Raw genomic sequence first — 20657 nt, 5'->3', positions numbered from 1 at the left:
GCAGGGCTTTGAACCGGTTCAAGGAACGAAAACGAAAACCGGGAACTTTTTCTATTTCACATGGAACAGAAACGAAACCAGAAACTTTATTATTTTTTATGTTCCAGAACAGAAACGCTTATTAAAAATAATGGTAACCGGTTAATACCGGTTTTTATTTCGTTCCTCAAAGTTTCCGTAGCCTACAAATAAAAAAGCCATTCTTCTCCTGCGCAAGTTTCTATGACCCGCTGGGGTTCACTTCCTGTGTGACGTTCGCTGACTGAATGGAGAGAGCGGGAAGGTGGACTGCTATCATGTCTCCATTACTGAGCGTCTAAGCAAAGAAGAGCCTCAACGATGCAACCTCCCTATTGGCTGTTTGTAAAAATGTATCAGTTGTTGCCCTTCCCACGGGAATCATTGCAGGCTCGAGAGACGAGACCTGTCGAGTTAGTTCGCTGGTAGCAGAACAAAATGTCTGGACACAAATCGGGTTTTCAGAAAAGGAAAGAAAATAAACGGAGGGTCGAAAATACAAAAAAGGAGGCAGAAAATGCAAAACAAGTTTTAAGGTAGGACAAATGGTTACTTTTCTGAGGCAGCCCGCCGTGACTGCAGGCTTTCAGTTGTGTCATTGAATGGTTACTTTTCTGAGGCAGCCCAACGTGGCTGCCTGTAGGCTTATTTATTATAGCCCATTTAGTTAAAATAGTTAATATAAAATGTTTATAGTTATAGTTATGTGATGGTTGTCCTGATTTAGACTGGTGTTTTTTTTTTTTTTTGGGGGGGGGGTTGCGCGATGTTGCACGATGTTGCACCCGGGTCCAGATTAGGGCAGAACCGGCCCTGGCTACATTTCAGGTGTAGTTTGTTTTATGTATGTATGTACTTGCATAGATGTGTACTTGGTCTTCCAATATGGCGCCTGACAAAATCTCGCGGCGCGGTGACGTCATGCGGTAGCCCTCTATAGGGCCTGACTAGCCTTTGGTAACACACTAAACGAATTATTTTTCATTTTTGGCACTTTTCTGTTTGTGTAGATGGGAAGACATACTGAGAATCCAAATCGCCAACATTTGAAATAATAATTGTTTTGAATTATTTCTTGTCTTATTTAATGAAGGTTGTAATAGAATTAGCCTACAGTTGGCTTAAGCTGGATGAGACAGAGACATAACTTTATAGCCATTAGCTGACAGGGAACATAATTAACCGTTCCGGGAACGAAATTTTTTTGTTCTAACCGGTTCGGGAACGTCTATTTAATGGTGGAACCCAAAACCGGAAACGTTAAAATTCCGTTTCTGTTCGGAACGAACCAATAGGAAAAAAATTCTGGTTCAAAGCCCTGCCTGTGAGTACTGCAAAGCATCTCTGGCTGTTACCCTAATTGTAGCACATTTATTATAGATTTAAGATTTAAAGTTGTAAAGCGATTTACAAATTCTTGTCTGGAAGTTCAGCACTTCTTGTTCCTGACTTTTGCACTTGTTGTACATTGCTCCAGACAAGAGTGTTTGCTAAATTCCTGTAATGTAATGTAGAAAAGAGAATTTATTTGTAGAAAGACAGAACCATAATCCATCCAAAGGACCCTTGAGGAACCATTTTAAAAAGTGGAATTATGATGCAGTCCTCTGTAGCAAAAGCATTTATCCATTTTATTTGATCAGCATTGAAACCTCGGGTTCATCAATAGGTCTTATTATCATAGCTATGGTTTTGAAAACAGGATCCATAATGTTGCAATGGTGGCTGTCAAGCTATACTACTCAAGGAAGGCTGTCTGTCTCTCTGTCTCTGTCTGTTCGCCTATGCAAATCGACACGGCTGGTGCGCACTCCATATTTTGCACATGGATTGATGACACCCCAGAGGGGCCCATGACATTTTCGATTTTTCAAAACATGGGATTAGTGCTAACACACTATTCATTTCCCATAGGCTACACACTCGCACTAACACACTGCACGCAGCCTCGGCGAGGAATCCCCTCCCCCACTCACCTGAGAGTTTCGATTGGACAGGACCTCGCAATCAGCGCTCCTTCCCGGAGCCTTCCACTAGGGCCGAACCTACATCACCGAGGAGACACGGGGAGCGATTTAGCCCCTGTGAAGAGCGCCATTCAGAGGAAATCAGGTTCACAGGCAATAACTACTAGTTGTTATTAAAGTTGCTCTAGTTATTATTTAATTGTTATATTTGAATATCTGATAACTTGAACTGATCGCTTGATTGCAATGAACATTAATGGCAACAAGGATCTTATTCCAGTTTTAACAAAACCAGGCAAAATGCTGTTACTCTGAGAGACAAATCTAAACCTTATCATAATGTAATCTGTCTGTGTTCTGTGGGTGAAAATTTCAGGAATCAAAAGCTAAGTAATAAATATAGTAGTATATATTTATCTAATGTAGCTAATATTTGAATAACCAAATTATGTTAAATGTTTGAAAGTGGAATTGAGAGTTGGTTGTTGAGAGAAGGTTGCTGCACAGACTGCTCAATATAATAGACATCACATCCCCTCCCTGCATGAACTAGTGGTTGAGCAAAAGGTTTTCATTTGGAGGCTCCTTCATCTCTGCTGTAGCAAGGACCGCTATAGGAAGTCATTCCTGCCCAGTGCAATATCAATATATCATGACTTTCCTCTGTGCCAGGAGAGGACACTTGTCCTCTGAGTGGCAATACACAAAGCATATTTTATATTTAACTTGCACAATTTAGAGCTGTATCATAATCTCAATTTTTATTCCATTATATTTTCTCCAGTAGGGCAGCACAGTGGTGTAGTGATTAGCACTGTTGCCTCACAGCAAGAAGGTTCTGGGTTCGAGCCCAGTGGCCGACAGGGGCCTTCCTGTGTGGAGTTTGCATGTTCTCCCCATGTCTGGGTTTCCTCCGGGTGCTTCGGTTTCCCCCACAGTCCAAAGACATGCAGGTTAGGCTAATTGGTGGCTCTAAATTGACCGTAGGTGTGAATGGTTGTTTGTCTGTATGTGTCAGCCCTGAGATGATCTGGTGACTTGTCCAGGGTGTACCCCGCCTCTCACCCATAATCAGCTGGGATAGGCTCCAGCTTGCCTGCGACCCTGCACAAGATAGGATGGATTTTCTCCAGTCGTCTAGTAGGTGGTGTAGATGTCTACAGTACCAGTCAGAAGTTTGGACAGACCTTCTAATTCAGTGGTTTTTCTTTATTTTTATGAATTAAAAGACACTTCCTGTCTTAATGATAGACTGTCTTTTCTCTTTACTTAGTTGAGCGGTTCTTGACAATATGCATGACTACAATTATCGAATAGGCTAGTTACTATACTTTTATTATTTATTATTTCCTCTTTGATAATGTCAAAAACATTAATAAGGGAAGAAATTTGACTAACTTTTGACAAGGCACACCTGCTCATTGAAAAGCATTCCAAGTGACTACCTCATGTTATTGCTATGTTATAACAGTTTTCATGTCATCAGTATCGTTCTACAATGAGGAAATAGTCAAAATACAGAAGAACCTATGAATGAGAAGTTGTGTCCAAACTTTTGACACACCTTTTTATAATAATAATAATAATAATAATAATAATAATAATAATAAGTATTATTGTCTGTTTTGTGTAAGTCATGTATGTTTTTTGTGAGTGATGTGAATTTGCTCCCATGTGTCTGGGGAATTTGTGTCTGGGGAAAGGGAAGTTTGGGCTTCCATGCTTAGACTGCTGCCTCCGCGACCCGGTCCCGGATAAGCGGAAGAAGACGAGACGAGACGATGTGAATTTGCTCCCACAACACTGCCATTTCCTCTAGGGGATCAAACACAAACAAACAAACAAACAAACAAACAAACAAACAAACAAACAAACAAACAAACAAACAAACAAACAAACCCTAATCTATCTGTAGAATCTTCTTGCTGTGAGGAAACATTGCCAACCACTGCACCACCATGCTGCCTAATCAGGACATATCTAAAGAATGACTAGACTGGACTCAAAAGTCATAGCCAATCAAGCAAGGCATCAACGCAAAACTCTTCTCATTATCTCTAACCACTACACCACCATGCCGCCCCTCAATGCAAAACTGAAATGGCAAATTAGTATTTCAGCACAAATTAGCATACTTTCCTTGAGTGGGGTATAGACAAGCCACAAGATTCTTCTTAAATATATCACTGCAATGTATTTGAAGATTTTAACATCAGTAACCCACTTGATTAAGGCTTTAAAACCTCTCTTTAAAAGGTTGCCTGGGGCCTTCCTTTTGGTTTATGCTTGGACTTGCAAGGAAGATGACAGAAAGTGGAAATCTAAATAATCCCCTCATGTGTAAACATAAAACTGGGAAGATGAACAATTTTTGGCAAGCTCTCAATATGCTCAGTCAACTGTGTTATACTGTACATTCACCATCCACTTTCATAGGAACACCAGTATAGCTGCTCATTTATGAGGCTATCCAATCAGCCAATCATGTGGCAGCAGCAAAATGCATAAAATCATGCAAAGACAGGTCAAGAGTTTCAGTTAATGTGCACATCAAACATCAGATTGGGAGAAGAGTGTGAGCTCTGTGACTGCCTAAAAGCAGAAGCCATGGCCTAATGGTTAGCGAAGCAGCTTTGGGACCAAAAGGTTGCTGGTACGATTCCCTGGACTAGCAGGACTGGCTGAAGTGCCCTTAAGTAAGGCACCTAACCCCTAACTGCTCCAGTAAGAGTGGTGGTGTACTTTGTGTCTGATTAGCCAAAGAAAAACTGATGATGTGATTACCAGTTCGGGCAATGCATGGCCAAAAAAAACCAAAAAACAAAAGCAGAGCTTCTAATAAATGTACCGTATGTGCAAAATATCTGCAAGCACACAAAATCAACCTGAATAGAATAATAATATTACAGCATATGACCCATTGAATTGTGTAGTGTATTTCATGACAATAAATTACTGCATTGTCTTGTGACAGTGATACCAATAATGAGATATACATCACAGTTACAAATACATATTTATTTCTTTTTTTTGTAACCGTATACCATGCACCAGAAACAACACGACATTTATTATGGTGTGACTCTGCTGGGTGCCTGGTGGACAGCAGTGAACCAGCGCTTTCACTTTACATCATTACTGTAAACGGTAGTTACGACTGAATATCAAACTTGATATGTCAAACTGGTGTCTGGCTACACCTCTCACATCCATACATGTTGGAGCTCAGCGCACACAGCCGCAGACTGCAAAGCATGTGCACACCATTAGGATTAATTACCATGCACCTGTTCCTGATTAAAGCTCAATCACAGCGCATACATATAGGACTGTCAATAACACAGACTTTGCGAAAGCCTTGTGTTTTGTATCGCTTTGCTGGGCTGGGCTGGTTAATGTACACTCACCAGCCACTTTATTAGGTGCACCCATACACCTGCTTCTTCTTCTTGTATGTCAGTTGCAGTTGACTGTTTACTGCAGATTTGTTAGCTACCGTAGCTCAGGAAAGCTACCCAGGACGTTGAGCAGTTCCCACCCAACCATTCACACACACATATTCACACCTATGAGCAATTTAGAGGAGCCAGTCAACCTAACCACATGTCTTTGGATGGTGCGGGAAAACCCACACAGACAAGAGACACACACACACACACACACACACACACACACACACACACACACTATGGCCAAGCCTACACCTGGTAGACAACGGACCATCACACTTATTGTGCTTATTGAACATCTCATTCCAGATTTAGTCCTTCGTTGTTATAAAAACCTTCACTTTTCTGGAAAGGCTTTCCACTAGCATGGTCAAGCATCGATCTGTGACAGGAGGGCAGAGTCAGGGAAGGTAAGTGGCAGAATCACTACACCTGATTTAAATTAACCTGTTTGTGTGTCTTCCCAGCAACCACGCCCTATAAGGAGAGAGAGAGCAGAGGAAGAGAGCTCTCTCCCCAATCAGATGACTTATGTGTGTGTGTATGCGTGTGGCTGGGAGAGTGTGTTTGCGACTGAAAAGTGAAAATAAAAAGAGTTTTTGGAACTCAGTTCTGGCCTGCCGTACTTCTGTGCTCCACCCACCCGCTCTGATTTCAACAGTGGTGCCGAAACCCGGGACGGAGCACAGAGGAGAACAGCCCCATGGAGTCCTCCCCCTTCGCAGACCTGATCCACGCCCTCACCACGGCCCAACAGAGCCAGCACCAGGTGCTGCTCGCCCTCCGAAAGGAGCAAGAACAACGGTCCGAGGCCCTGGTGCTGGCCCAACAGGAAGATCGTCAGGCGTTCCGGCACCTCCTCGCGTCGGTGGGGTCCATCATCTCCACCACTGCAGGCCCACTCCACCTCACCCTAACGAAAGATGGGCCTGCACGACAACCCCGAGGCCTTCCTCACGCTATTTGAACAAGCAACAGAGGCCTCAGGGTGGCCGGTGGAACAGCGCGCGGTGCGCCTCCTCCCTCTGCTAATGGGCGAGGCGCAGCTGGCCGCACTACAGCTCTCCGCCGACAGCCGGCTGGTCTACACGGAACTGTGCCGGGCTGTCCTCCAGCATGTGGGGCGCACCCCCAAACAACATCATCAGCGCTTCCGCGCTCTGCGCCTAGAGAAGGTCGGCCACCCGTTCGCGTTTGGCCAGCAACTCCGGGACGCCTGTTAGGCAGTGGCTGAGGGCTGACAACCGCGACGCCGAGGGAGTCGTCGACCTGGTGGCACTGGAGCAGTTCATCGTGCAACTTCCCAAAGGAACAGCGGAGTGGGTCCAGTGCCATCGCCCGGCGTCGCTGGATCAGGCCATCGAGTTGGCAGAGGATCATTTGGCGGCTGTTCCCACGGCAGGATAACAGATCCCCTCTTCGCTTCTCTCCTCTCTCTCTCTCACTCCTCCCCTTCTGTGTCTCGTCTTCGCCCAGTTCCCCCACCGCGGAGGCGGGGGCCGGCTCCCTCACAGCCGGTCCGCTGCACCCGCGGTGCCCTCCCGTTTCCCGCTTCCGTGTCTGTCTCTCTCCCCCCTCAGGTGAGTGAGCCCCAGAGTACCGGTGCAGAGAGAAAGCCTGGGTCGGTTTGCTGGCGCTGCGGGGAGCCGGGGCACCTCCAGCATCAATGCTCGGCAAAGGAGGTGGGCGTGGTGGTCCGGATCCCCAACGCGCCAGGAGCCGCCCTCGATCGAGCTGGAGCGTATCACATACCGGTGAGTATCCAAGGGGATACGTATCAGGCTTTGGTGGACTCCGGCTGTAATCAGACCTCAATCCACCAAAGCCTGGTGCAAGACGAGGCATTGGGGGGAGCACAATTGGTGAAGGTGTTGTGTGTGCATGGGGATGTTCACAACTACCCTTTAGTGTCGGTCCACATTCTATTTCGAGGGGAGAAATTTAGTGTAAAGGCGGCGGTTAATCCTCGCCTTACCCACTCGATAATTTTGGGGACTGATTGGCCAGGATTTGGGGAGTTAATGAGTCATTTAGTAAAGAGTGGGTCCTGCTGTAGTTCAGCAGGGGGAGGTCCCAGTGTCACATTGGCGGGAGCAGCTGTCACAGAGTCATCTCCGTGTCAGAGTGAGGAGCAGCAGGCTCCTCCTCCCTGTCTTGGGGAATCCCTAGAGGATTTCCCATTAGAGCAGTCACGAGGCGAGACTCTGCGGCATGCGTTTGACCAAGTGAGACTAATTGATGGTCAAACGCTCCAGCCAAACGCCACGCCGTCCTTCCCCTATTTCTCTATTATGAAAGATAGATTATACCGAGTGACGCAGGACACTCAGACTAAAGAGCAGATCATGCAGCTTTTGATTCCAAAGAGCCGCCGGGACTTAGTATTCCAGGCGGCTCACCTGAATCCCATGGCTGGACACTTGGGGCAGGATAAGACACTAGCCCGAATAATGGCCCGGTTCTATTGGCCAGGGATTTGCGGCGATGTCTGTAGGTGGTGTACGGCGTGCCGCGAATGCCAGTTAGTAAATCCAGTGGCCATTCCAAAAGCGCCTTTGCGCCCTCTACCATTAATCGAAACCCCGTTCGAAAGAATTGGGATGGATCTCGTCGGACCATTAGATTGGTCAACACGAGGGTACTGCTTTATTTTAGTCCTGGTGGACTATGCAACGCGATACCCGGAAGCAGTGCCTCTGTGCAATATCTCAGCATGCAGTATTGCGGAAGCGCTCTTCCACGTCATCTCCCGAGTTGGAATCCCCAAAGAGATTCTGACTGATCAAGGCACCTCCTTTATGTTATGCACACTGAGTGAATTGTATGGGTTATTGGGAATCAAGCTGATCTGCACCAGCATTTATCACCCACAAATGGACGGTTTAATCGCACCCTCAAAAACATAATTAAAAAATTTGTAAGTGAGGACGCCCGTAATTGGAATAAATGGCTCGAACCCCTGCTTTTCGCAGTGCGAAAGGTCCCACAAGCCTCTACGGGGTTCTCCCCGTTCTAATTATTATATGGGCGTAAGCTGCGTGGCATCCTAGATGTGCTGTGAGAAAATTGGGAGGAGGGACCTTTTTACCAGCAAAAATACAATTCAATACGTTCTCGACCTGCGCGCAAAACTCCACACCCTCATGCACCTAACCCAGGAGAATTTGCAGCAGGCCCAAGAACGGCAAATCCGCCTGGACGACAGGGGCACGCGCCTTAGGGAGTTCGCACCGGGAGATAAAGTGCTCATGCTTTTGCCCACGTCGAGCTTCAAATTGGTTGCCAAGTGGCAAGGACCCTTTGAGGTCACACGGCGAGTCGGGGACGTCGACTATGAGGTGAGTCGAACGGACAGGGGCGGGGCATTACAGATTTACCACCTTAATCTGTTAAAACTCTGGAATGAGGAGGTCCCCGTGGCATTGGTGTCGCTGGTTCCAGAGAAGGCGGAGCTGGGGCCAGAGGTTCAAAAGGGAACATTGACTACCACTCCGGTCCCCTGTGGAGGCCACCTCTCCTCGACCCAACTCACGGAGGTTGCCCAGTTGCAAGCCGAATTTTCGGACGTGTTCTCACCCCTGCCCGGCCGCACCCGCCTCATAGAACACCACATTGAGACGCCCCCAGGGGTGGTAGTGCGCAGCTGCCCGAACACAAAAAAAAGGTGGTTCGGGAAGAACTCGAGGCCATGCTCGACATGGGCATCGTCGAGGAGTCCCACAGTGACTGGAGCAGCCCGGTGGTCTTGGTTCCCAAGGCCGACGGGTCGGTCCGGTTCTGTGTGGACTATAGAAAAGTCAATGCGGTGTCTAAATTCGACGCTTACCCAATGCCTCGTATTAATGAGTTGCTTGATCGACTAGGCATGGCTCGTTTTTATTTGACACTGGATTTGACAAAGGGATATTGGCAGATCCCCTTGACTCCATTATCCCGAGAAAAAACGGCCATTTCCACACCGTTTGGCTTCCACCAGTTTGTCACACTTCCTTTTGGGCTGTTTGGGGCGCCCGCTACGTTCCAGCGGCTGATGGATAGGGTCCTCCGCCCCCATGCCACCTATGCGGCCGCATACCTCGATGATATTATCTATAGTAATGACTGGCCGCGGCACCTGCAACATCTGAGGGCCATCCTTAGGTCGCTGAGGCGAGCGGGTCTCACAGCCAACCCGAAGAAGTGTGCGATTGGGCGGGTGGAAGTACGGTATCTGGGCTTCCACTTGGGCAATGGGCAGGTGCGTTCCCAAATTAACAAGACAGCAGCGATTGCGGCCTGCCTGAGGCCCAAGACCAAAAAGGGGGTGAGACAGTTCCTGGGGCTGGCTGGCTACTATCGTAGGTTTATACCTAATTATTCAGACGTCACCAGCCCGCTGACTGATCTCACTAAAAAGGGAGCACCAGATCCAGTCCAGTGGACGGAGCAATGCCAGCAGGCTTTTTCTGAGGTAAAGGCTGCACTGTGTGGGGGGCCACTGTTACACTCCCCTGACTTTTCTCTCCCCTTTATATTGCAGACGGATGTGTCGGACAGAGGGCTGGGGGCGGTTTTGTCCCAGGAGGTGGAGGGGGAGGATTGCCCAGTGCTGTACATAAGCCGGAAGCTGTCAGTACGTGAGGGGCGCTACAGCACCATAGAGAAGGAGTGCCTGGCCATCAAGGGGGCTGTCCTCACCCTCCGCTACTACCTGCTGGGATGCCCTTTCACCCTCTGTTCGGACTACGCGCCCCTCCAGTGGCTCCACCGCATGAAGGATGCCAATGCGCGGATCACCCGTTGGTATCTGGCACTCCAACCCTTTAACTTCAAGGTGGTCCACAGGCCGGGGGTGCAGATGGTCATGGCGGACTTCCTCTCCCGTCGGGGGGGGGGGGGGGGGGAGTTGGCTGCGGGCCGGACGGCTGCCCGGCCTGAGTCGGGCGGTGGGGGTATGTGGCAGTGGGGGCGTGGTCAAGCGTCGATCTGTGACAGGAGGGCGGAGTCAAGGAAGATAAGTGGCAGAATCACTACACCTGATGTTAATTAACCTGTTTGTGTGTCTTCCCAGCAACCACGCCCTATATAAGGAGAGAGAGAGAGCAGAGGAAGAGAGCTCTCTCCCCAATCAGATGACTTATGTGTGTGTATGCGCGTGTGGCTGGGAGAGTGTGTTTGCGACCGAAAAGTGCAAATAAAGAGTTTTTGGAACTCAGTTCTGGCCTGCCGTACTTCTGTGCTCCACCGACCCGCTCTGATTTCAACACACGCGTGTGCAACTCTCTTTGTTTTTCCAGTGCTTTAAGCATTCTTTTAGCTATGCCATATCTTTGTGCTGTATATGGTCATGGTCACAACAGTAATCATGACTGTGGCACGTTCCGATTTTTTAGAATTCCGTCAATGGTTCAGAAAGACGGTGAGGAAACTCTGAGGTTTTGAACAGAGAGGAGACGAGGGGATCAGGACACTTCGTCCAATGGCCATTTCATCCAATAGTTAAGACATTTCATCCAAAGCCTTTTTCATATGCACTATCAATTATTTTATATTTCAGGTATTCCGGTGTTCGTGAACGAAAGCCCTGTGAGAGCGCTGCTTGGTGCCTAAAGATTTAACATGATCTAGCCGTATTTAAAAATTAATAACTCAGCCAGGGGAGCTAGCAGTGAAGCCAAATTTTACAGGCACCTCCCTCTAAGCCTCCCCCTTCGAAAGAGCACAGTCTAGGGTCAGTAGGACTGCGCCTTGGCCTGGTATTTGCGAATGAATCCCCTGCAAGAGCACTGCTCTGCAACTGAAGATTTAATATGATCCTGCCAGAAACATATACAGGGAAGTGAGCAGCCTGCAATGACAAGGGAGTTAATTCATCCCAGGATCAGCAAGTGGCATGGGCTGACGTGGTTACCCCCTTAGTATGATCTTTAGTGTCAAAGCGCACGTACCATGGCACTCATTTGCTTTACAAAAATGTGTTTTGCCTTGGTCAAATTCCATTGAGAATGCCTCCTTTTTTTCAAACAAACAAATACCTGAAATATAAAATAATTGATAGTGCATATGAAAAAGGCTTTGAACAAAACGTCTTAACTATTGGACAAAAAGGCATTGGACGAAATGACCTGTATTCGTACTCAATGGTTGGTAGAAGTGTCTTATCTTCAGAAAAGTCTGAATTTTTTAAATAAGTCAAAACCACACATATCTCTCTTCTCCTTGTATCGAATCTTCGCTCGACCGTTCAAATCGTGGTAATACTGAGAAAATTCAGCATTGTTTACAGACACGCTTTCAGCGGCTGCCATCCTAGTTGCTTTGAATATCCACCATCATGGCGGACGCTCATGATGTAGCACATTTTGGTCACGTGGTTGCAAGTCATCTATAGACCCTTTTCAGTCACGTGACCTTCGTAAACGCGACCACCATTTTGGACATGTAGTGGACTTCGGCTCAAATCAGTTTGAATGCAAGGAAGGCGACAAACAAAAAACATAAAAGAAAAAGGAGCGAGATGCAGAAAACACCTTCACTATCCAGCGACGTAGGGCATTTACAGGGCGAGCAGAGGGAGAGGTACTGTATTTGCAAAAATTGAGGTTAGCAGGCTTAGAGAACGACGTTTACCTGCTTCCACCAGGATTGTTCACTGACGTACGCTCCGGCTTGCTCCCCCTCAAATTAAGCAGCGCGCTCCGGCTTGCTCCCCCTCAAATTAAGAAGCTTGCTCCGCCGGAGCGCGCTGCTTAATTTGAGGGGGAGCAAGCCGGAGCACGCTCCAGAACCTCAGCCAGAGCACTCCGGGAGCAAGCCGGAGCGCGCTGCTTAATTTGAGGGGGAGCAAGCTGGAGCGCGCTCCGGAACCTCGGATGTTGGCTCCAGCAGCTATTTACACTGGATCCGGTGTAAATAGCTGCCGGATCATAATTACAGTAAGCTAGTAAATACAGTAAAGGAAAAACTTGAGACTGAAAGGTTTTAACAGTCATCCAAATGACTGAACGTAAACATTGCTACAGTAACATACCAGCTACTATGTTGTTGACATTAGCTAGTCAACAATAGCTACTACAGAAGAACAAAGAGGTAACCTCTTTGTTCTTCTGTAGTAGCTATGGGTTATTTTAACCTATTTGGTTACACACTCGCTGCCACAGAATGTTAACAGCAATGTAATGCCTTGTCTGGCTAATTTTATTCGTCTTACCTCCAACAAAGTGGTCACTACACAAGCGTTGGTATGCCGAGGGCTGCCAATCTTTCCTGTTAATGGCCGCTATCCATCTTCTCCATCGGGATCCGAAAAAATGATAAACCTTGCCTTGTTTGTTGATGGCTACTACATCCAGGTGCACAACAATATAGTGGCATGATGGAAGTCTTGCTGAAAGTAAAAACTTTCTTTGCTGCCGTTCCTCAATGTTGGCTGTGGTAAACTATTGGTAGTACATGTCCAAAATGGCGGCCGCGTTTGTCGTGACATCACGTGAAAAGGGTCCATAGAAGTAAGGACTCTGTCATACCACTTGAGTTCTTCCACTCCAAAGTTTGCAAACCATGTCTTCATGGACCTCACTTGTATATACATACAGTGGAGGTTAAAGATCTGAGACTACTAAAGACAATGATTCTATTTTTCAAGTTTAACAACTTTAATACAAAATTTTAATCACAACTTATCAGCAACAACCTGACTGAAGTACAGAATTTTATAGAATTAATTTAGTATCCCTCACAGGCCTGGACTTTGTTGATATCTGTCTACTCTGCAACCAGATCCATCAAGCCCAGGAGCTGCTACTCCAACTTGGGGCCAAATGTAACAAGGTAGGACTTGGTCTGAATACCAAAAAGACCAAGGAAGATCAGGTAGTACACTCAAAGAGGGGCAAGATTTCAAGTACCTGGGGTCCTGGTTGGAGTCTATTGAAACGGACATTAAATGTTGGAAAACTCTACCCTGGAGAGCGTTAAATAGCATGAAGAAGACTTGAAAGTCAAGAGTGTCAAGGGAGGTCAAGCTGAGCTACTTCTTGGCCACAGCAGAGTCTGTTCTGCTGTATGGATGCGAAGCTTGGACCGTAAAACCAGGGCTTGAAAGATCTCTCGATGGTTGCTACACATGCATGCTGTGCACAGTCCTTAATGTTAGCTGGAGGCAGCACATCACAAATGAAGTGCTTGTAGCGGTTCTCACAGGAGGGCGGAGCACAGAAGACGGCAGGACAGAGTTCAGGTTGGTAAAGCGTTTGCTTATTGTTACACTTTTCAGTGAACATCTATCATATAATCACAGACACACACACACACACACACACACACACACACACACACACACAATCGGCATCTGGTTCGGGAAAGAGCTCTCTTTGCGCTCGCTCTCCCTCCTTAAGTAGGGCGCGGTCACTGGGAAGACACACAAACACAGGTTAATTGACATCAGGTGTAGTGATTCTGCCACTTACCTTCCCTGACTCCGCCCTCCGGTCACAGACCGGCGCTTGACCATGCCCCTGCTGCCACATACCCCCACCGCCCGACTCAGGCCGGGCGGCCGTCCGGCCTGCAGCTGACTCCCCCCCCTTGATGGGAGAGGAAGTCCGCTATGACTATCTGCAACGCGGCCTGTGGATCACCTTGAAATTAAAGGGTTGGAGTGCCAGATACCAACGGGTGATCTGCGCGTTGGCATCCTTCATGCGGTGGAGCCACTGGAGGGGCGCGTGGTCCGAACAGAGGGTGAAAGGGCGTCCCAGCAGGTAGTAATGGAGGGCGAGGACCACCCACTTGATTGCTAAGCACTCTTTTTCAATCGTGCTGTAGCGCCCTTCACGCACCAACAGCTTCCTACTGATGTACAAGACTGGGCAGTCCTCCCCCTCCACCTCCTGGGACAAAACAGCCCCCAGCCCTCTGTCCGATGCATCTGTCTGTAACATAAAGGGGAGAGAGAAGTCAGGGGAGTGTAAAAGTGGCCCCCCACACAGTGTGGCCTTTACCTCAGAAAAATCCCGCTGGCATTGCTCTGTCCACAGGACCGGATCTGGTGCCCCCTTTTTAGTCAGATCAGTGAGCGGGCTGGTGACGTCCGAATAATTAGGTATAAACCTACGATAATAGCCAGCCAGCCCCAGGAACTGTCTCACCCCCTTTTTGGTCTTGGGCCTTGGGCAGGCTGCAATCGCTGCTGTCTTATTAATTTGGGGATGCACCTGCCCGTTGCCCAAGTGGAAGCCCAGATACTGTACTTCCACCCGCCCAATCGCACACTTCTTTGGGTTGGCTGTGAGACCCGCTGGCCTCAGCGACCTAAGGACGGCCCTCAGGTGTTCGAGGTGCCTTGTTCAGTCATTACTATAGACAATAATGTCGTCAAGGTAGGTGGCCGTATAGGTGGCGTGGGGGCGCAGGACCCTGTGCATCAGCCGCTGGAACATAGCGGGCACCCCAAACAGCCCAAAAGGAAGTGTAACAAATTGGTGTAAGCCGAACGGTGTGGAAAAGGCCATTTTTTCTCGGGATAGTGGAGTCAAGGGGATCTGCCAATATCCCTTTGTGAAATCCAGTGTCGAATAGAAGCGAGCTGTGCCTAGTCGATCGAGCAACTCATCAATACAAGGCATTGGGTACACATCGAATTTAGACACCGTGTTGACTTTTCTATAGTCCACACAGAACCGGACCGACCCGTCGGCCTTGGGTACCAAGACCACCGGGCTGCTCCAGTCACTGTGGGACTCCTCGACGATGCCCATTTCGAGCATGGCCTTGAGTTCTTCCCGAACGACTTTTTTCTTGTGTTCAGGTAGCCTGTAAGGGCGGCTAGGCACTACCACCCCCGGGGGTATCTCAATGTGGTGCTCTATGAGGTTGGTGCAGCTGGGCAGAGGCGAGAACACGTCCGAAAACATGGCCTGCAACTGGGTAACCTCCATGACTTGGGTCGGGGAGAGGTGGTCTCCACAGGGGACCGGAGAGGTATGCGATGCCAATGCCCCTTTTTGAACCTCCGGCCCCAGCTCCGCCTTCTCCGGAACCACCGATACCAATGCTACGGGGACCTCCTCGTTCCAGAGTTTGAGTAGATTGAGGTGGTAAATCTGTAGCGCCCCATCCCTGTCCGTTCGCCTCACCTCATAGTCGACATCCCCTACTCGCCATGTGACCTCAAAGGGTCCTTGCCACTTGGTGATCAATTTGGAGCTCGATGTGGGCAACAGTACAAGTACTTTATCTCCCGGTGCGAACTCCCTAAGGCGCGAACCCCTGTCGTACAGGCAGGTTTGCCGTTCTTGGGCCTGCCGCAAATTCTCCTAGGTTAGATGTGTGAGTGTGTGGATTTTTGCGCGCAGGTCGAGAACGTATTGAATTTCATTTTTTCTTGGTGAAGGTCCCTCCTCCCAATTTTCTCACAGCACATCTAGGATGCCGTGCGGCTTACGCCCATATAATAATTCAAATGAAGAGAACCCCGTGGAGGCTTGGGGGACCTCTCGCACTGCAAATAGCAAGGGTTCGAGCCATTTATCCCAGTTACGTGCGTCCTCACTTACAAATTTTTTAATTAATATTCTTGAGGGTGCGATTGAACCGTTCAACTAAACCGTCCGTTTGTGGGTGATACATGCTGGTGTGGATCGGCTTAATACCTAATAGCCCATACAGTTCGTTCAGTGTTCGTGACATAAACGTGGTGCCTTGATCAGTCAGAATCTCTTTCGGGATTCCAACTCGGGAGATGACGCGGAAGAGCGCCTCCGCAATACTGCGTGCTGAGATATTGCGGAGAGGCACTGCTTCCGGGTATCACGTTGCATAGTCCACCAGAACTAATATAAAGCGGTACCCTCGTGTTGACCGATCTAATGGCCCGATGAGATCCATCCCAATTCTTTCAAACGGGGTCTTGATTAACGGTAAAGGGCGCACGACAACCAAGTGCACGACAACCAAGGGCACGGAGTGATGGTAGCATCTTCTCTTTCAGTATAGAGCAATACATCTGTGAATTCATGATGCCATCAATGAAATGCAGCTTCCTGACACCAAATTTTTTTTAAATAACTTTTATTTTTATATTATATATATATATATATATATATATATACACACACACACACACACACACACACACACACACACACACACGAGGGTAAGTCAAAAAGTTCTAAGACAAATGAAAAAAATTATGAAAATAACAAATCTATCTCTCTACTTATCCTCCATTTAATTCTAAATACTTCTGCAAGCAATGATTCCATCGGAGAATTCCTTCTTTGTATTCTTTTTCTGAATTCCTTTGAATTCCTGTTGAAATTACAACATCTGTCTTAGAACTTTTTGACTTACCCTCGTGTGTATATATATATGAACTCATCCCAAGTTCAAACATTAGTTTTGTGTTGTTTAAAATTGAACTGAAATCAAACTATGATCTTGATTTCTATGCATTATTCAATGTCTGAAAACACTTTTTTTGTTATTCTAACCAATTATCATTTTCTGCAATTACATGTTCAAAAGTGACAATATTTTTATGTGGAATTTAAGGGAAATGTTGTCAGTAGTTTATGGAATAAAACGAAAATGTTCATGATATGGAATCAATTTTGTGCCAAAATGTTCATACAATACTTTTGAAATATCAAACAAAAATGATAAATCAAAATTAAAAAAAAATTTAAGTCAATTATCAGTAGTAAAACCTGAGAAACTGATAGATAGATAGATAGATAGATAGATAGATAGATAGATAGATAGATAGATAGATAGATAGATAGATAGATAGATAGATAGATAGATAGAAAATTATCAGTTTGAAATCAAACTATGATCTTGATTTCTATGCATTATTCAAGGTCTGAAAACCTTCTATGTAAATGGAAATGTGCTGACAAACAAAGAGAGTGTATTAAGAAGGTGGAAAGAGTACTTTGAGGATTTATTAAATGAGGTGAATCCAAGAGAGAAAAGATCAGATTCATTGGAGACAGCAAATCAGGAAGCAGAGTTGGTTCGTAAGGATGAGGTGAGGGCAGCCATGAAAAGAATGAAGACTGGGAAAGCAGTCGGACCAGATGGTATCCCGATTGAGGCTTGGAGATGTTTGGGTGAGACGGCTGTGGAGTTCCTAACAAGATTGCTTAATAAGATCCTAGAGAATGAGAAAATGCCAAATGAATGGAGAAAGTGTGCTAGTCCCAATATACAAGAATAAGGGAGGTGTACAGAGCTGCAGTAATTACAGAGGAATAAAATTGATGAGCCACACCACAAAGCTATGGGAAAGGATATTGGAGGCGAGACTGAGAAGAGAGGTAGCAATCTGTGAACAGCAGTACGGGTTTATGCCAAGGAAGAGCACGTCGGATGCAATTTTTGTTTTAAGAATGTTAATGGAGAAGTACAGAGAAGGCCAGAGAAAGCTACACTGTGTGTTTGTAGACCTGGAGAAGGCATACGATAGAGTGCCGAGAGAGGAGTTATGGTATTGTAGGAGAAAGAGTGGAGTGAATGAGAAGTATATTAGAGTGGTGCAAGACACGTATGAGAACAGTGAAACAGCAGTGAGGTGTGCAGTTGGAACAACTGAATGGTTCAAGGTGAAGGTGGGACTTCATCAAGGATCTGCTTCGAGTCCTTTTTTGTTTGCCATAGTGATGGATAGCTTGACGGACGAAGTGAGGCGAGCCACCATGGAACATGATGTTTGCAGATGATATTGTGATATGTGGTGAAAGTAGAAAGGAGGTTGAGCTGGGTTTGGAGAGATGGAGGTATGCATTAGAACGAAGAGGAATGAAGGTGAGCAGGAGCAAAACAGAATACATGTGCATCAATGAGAATGGGGATGAGAGTGTAATGAAGATGCAAGGAGTAGACATAAAGAAAGTTGGTGAATTCAAGTACCTGGGGTCATCTGTGCAGGAAAATGGGGGCTGCGATAGTGAGGTGAGAAAGAGAGTGCAGGCAGGCTGGAGCAGTTGGAGAAGGATTTCGGGAGTCATTTGTGATCGGAAAGTCCCAGCAAAAGTGAAAGGTAAGATGTATAAGACAGTCGTGAGACCAGCTGTGATGTATGGATTGGAGACCGTACCCTTAACGAAGAGACAGGAGGCAAAGTTGGAGATGGCAGAGTTGAGGATGTTAAGGTTTGCGACAGGAGTGACGAGGTTGGACAGGATAAGGAACGAGCACATCAGAGGGACAGCACATGTGGAGAGCTTGGGAATTAAGCTAAGAGAGATGAGACTGAGATGGTATGGGCACATCCTGAGAAGAGATGCAGAGCATGTTGGAAGGAGAATGTTGAGGATGGAGCTGCCAGGCACATGAAAACGAGGAAGGCCAAAGAGGTAGATGGATGTGGTGAGAGAGGACATGAAAGTGGCAGGTGTGATAGAGAAGGATGTGGAAGACAGGGAGCAACGGAGACGAAAGATCCACTGTGGCGACCCCTAATTGGGAGCAGCCAAAAGAAGAAGATTCAAGGTCTGAAAACACTTTTTTTTGTTATTCTAAACAAATGTTATTTTCTGTAATTAAATGTTCAAAGTGACAATATTTTTATGTGGAATTTGGGGGAAATGTTGTCAGTAGTTTATGGAATAAAATGAAAATGTTCATGTTCACACACCTATCAATAGTAAAACCAGAGAAACTGATGTATACATACATCTCAGTGTAAATGAGTCCACCCCCTTTGAAAAGTAACATTTTAAACAATATCTCAATGAACACAAACAATTTCCAAAATATTGACAAGACAAAGTTTAATACAACATCTGTTTAACTTATAATGTGAAAGTAAGGTTAATAATATAACTTAGATTACACATTTTTTCAGCTTTACTCAAATTAGGGTGGTGCAACAATGAGTACACCCCACAACAAAAACTACTACATCTAGTACTTTGTATGGCCTCCATGATTTTTAATGACAGCACCAAGTCTTCTAGGCATGGAATGAACAAGTTGGCGACATTTTGCAACATCAATCTTTTTCCATTCTTCAGCAATGACCTCTTTTAGTGACTGGATGCTGGATGGAGAGTGATGCTCAACTTGTCTCTTCAGAATTCCCCAAACAAAATAATTTCTTTACACCACAAAGGTGAAGGCTACAAGAAGATGAGCAAAGCTTTACTTATCAGTCAGAATACTGTAGCAAAAGTGGTACAAAAATTTAAGAAAGATGGAACTGCAACCATCTCACAGAGACGTCTAGATCGTCCACGGAAGTTAACACCTCGACAGGAGCGTCTTCTGATGAGAAGGGTTGAAGAAAATCGGCATGCAAGTTCACTGCAGTTATCTAAAGAAGTAGAAAGCCAAACTGGGGTGACTATTTCCCGTGACACAATATGGCGTACACTGCAGAGGAATGGCATGCATGGATGCCGTCCACGAAAGAAGCCTCTCCTAAAGCCCAGGCACAAAAAAGCCTGCCTAGAGTTTGCCAGGGCCCATGTTGACAAACATGAAGACTACTGGGACTCTATACTCTGGAGTGATGAGACCAAGATAAATGTTTTTGGAACTGATGGCTTCAAAACTGTATGGCGTCGCAAAGGTGAGGAATACAAAGAAAAATGCATGGTGCCTACAGTGAAACATGGTGGTGGCAGTGTCCTTATGTGGGGCTGCATGAGTGCTGCTGGTGTCGGGGAGCTGCATTTCATTGATGGCATCATGAATTCACAGATGTGTTGCTCTATACTGAAAGAGAAGATGCTACCATCACTCCGTGCCCTTGGTTGTCGTGCACTTTTCCAACATGACTAAACACACATCTAAGGCCACTGTTGGATTTCTGAAGAAGAACAGGGTGAAAGTGATTCAGTGGCCAAGTATGTCTCCTGATCTGAACCCAATCGAACACCTATGGGGAATTCTGAAGAGACAAGTTGAGCATCACTCTCCATCCAGCATCCAGTCACTAAAAGAGGTCATTGTTGAAGAATGGAAAAAGATTGATGTTGCAAAATGTCGCCAACTTGTTCATTCCATGCCTTGAAGACTTGGAGCTGTCATTAAAAATCATGGAGGCCATACAAAGTACTAGATGTAGTAGTTTTTGTTGTGGGGTGTACTCATTTTTGCACCACCCTATTTTGAGTAAAACTGAAAAAATGTGTAATCTAAGTTATATTATTAACCTTACTTTCATGTTATAAGTTAAATAGATGTTATATTAAACTTTGTCTTTTCAACATTTTGGAAATTATTTGTGTTCATTGAG

The 20657-nt window shown here is 46.3% G+C and overlaps 1 protein-coding gene across 1 annotated transcript in view; it reads left to right on the top strand.

Moving 5' to 3' along the window:
* Window positions 1-535: 535 nt before the first annotated feature.
* The window catches only part of polk (polymerase (DNA directed) kappa), a 120142-nt gene continuing 100020 nt past the window's right edge, over window positions 536-20657 (top strand). The window contains exon 1 of the mRNA XM_060907158.1: window positions 536-554. The gene's annotated coding sequence lies outside the window, so the exon portion shown is untranslated. The remainder of the gene's footprint in view (window positions 555-20657) is intronic.

The sequence above is a fragment of the Neoarius graeffei genome, chromosome 24 (genome assembly GCF_027579695.1).
Source record: "Neoarius graeffei isolate fNeoGra1 chromosome 24, fNeoGra1.pri, whole genome shotgun sequence".
Taxonomy (NCBI): domain Eukaryota; kingdom Metazoa; phylum Chordata; class Actinopteri; order Siluriformes; family Ariidae; genus Neoarius; species Neoarius graeffei.
This window is presented reverse-complemented; position numbering and strand designations above follow the sequence as displayed.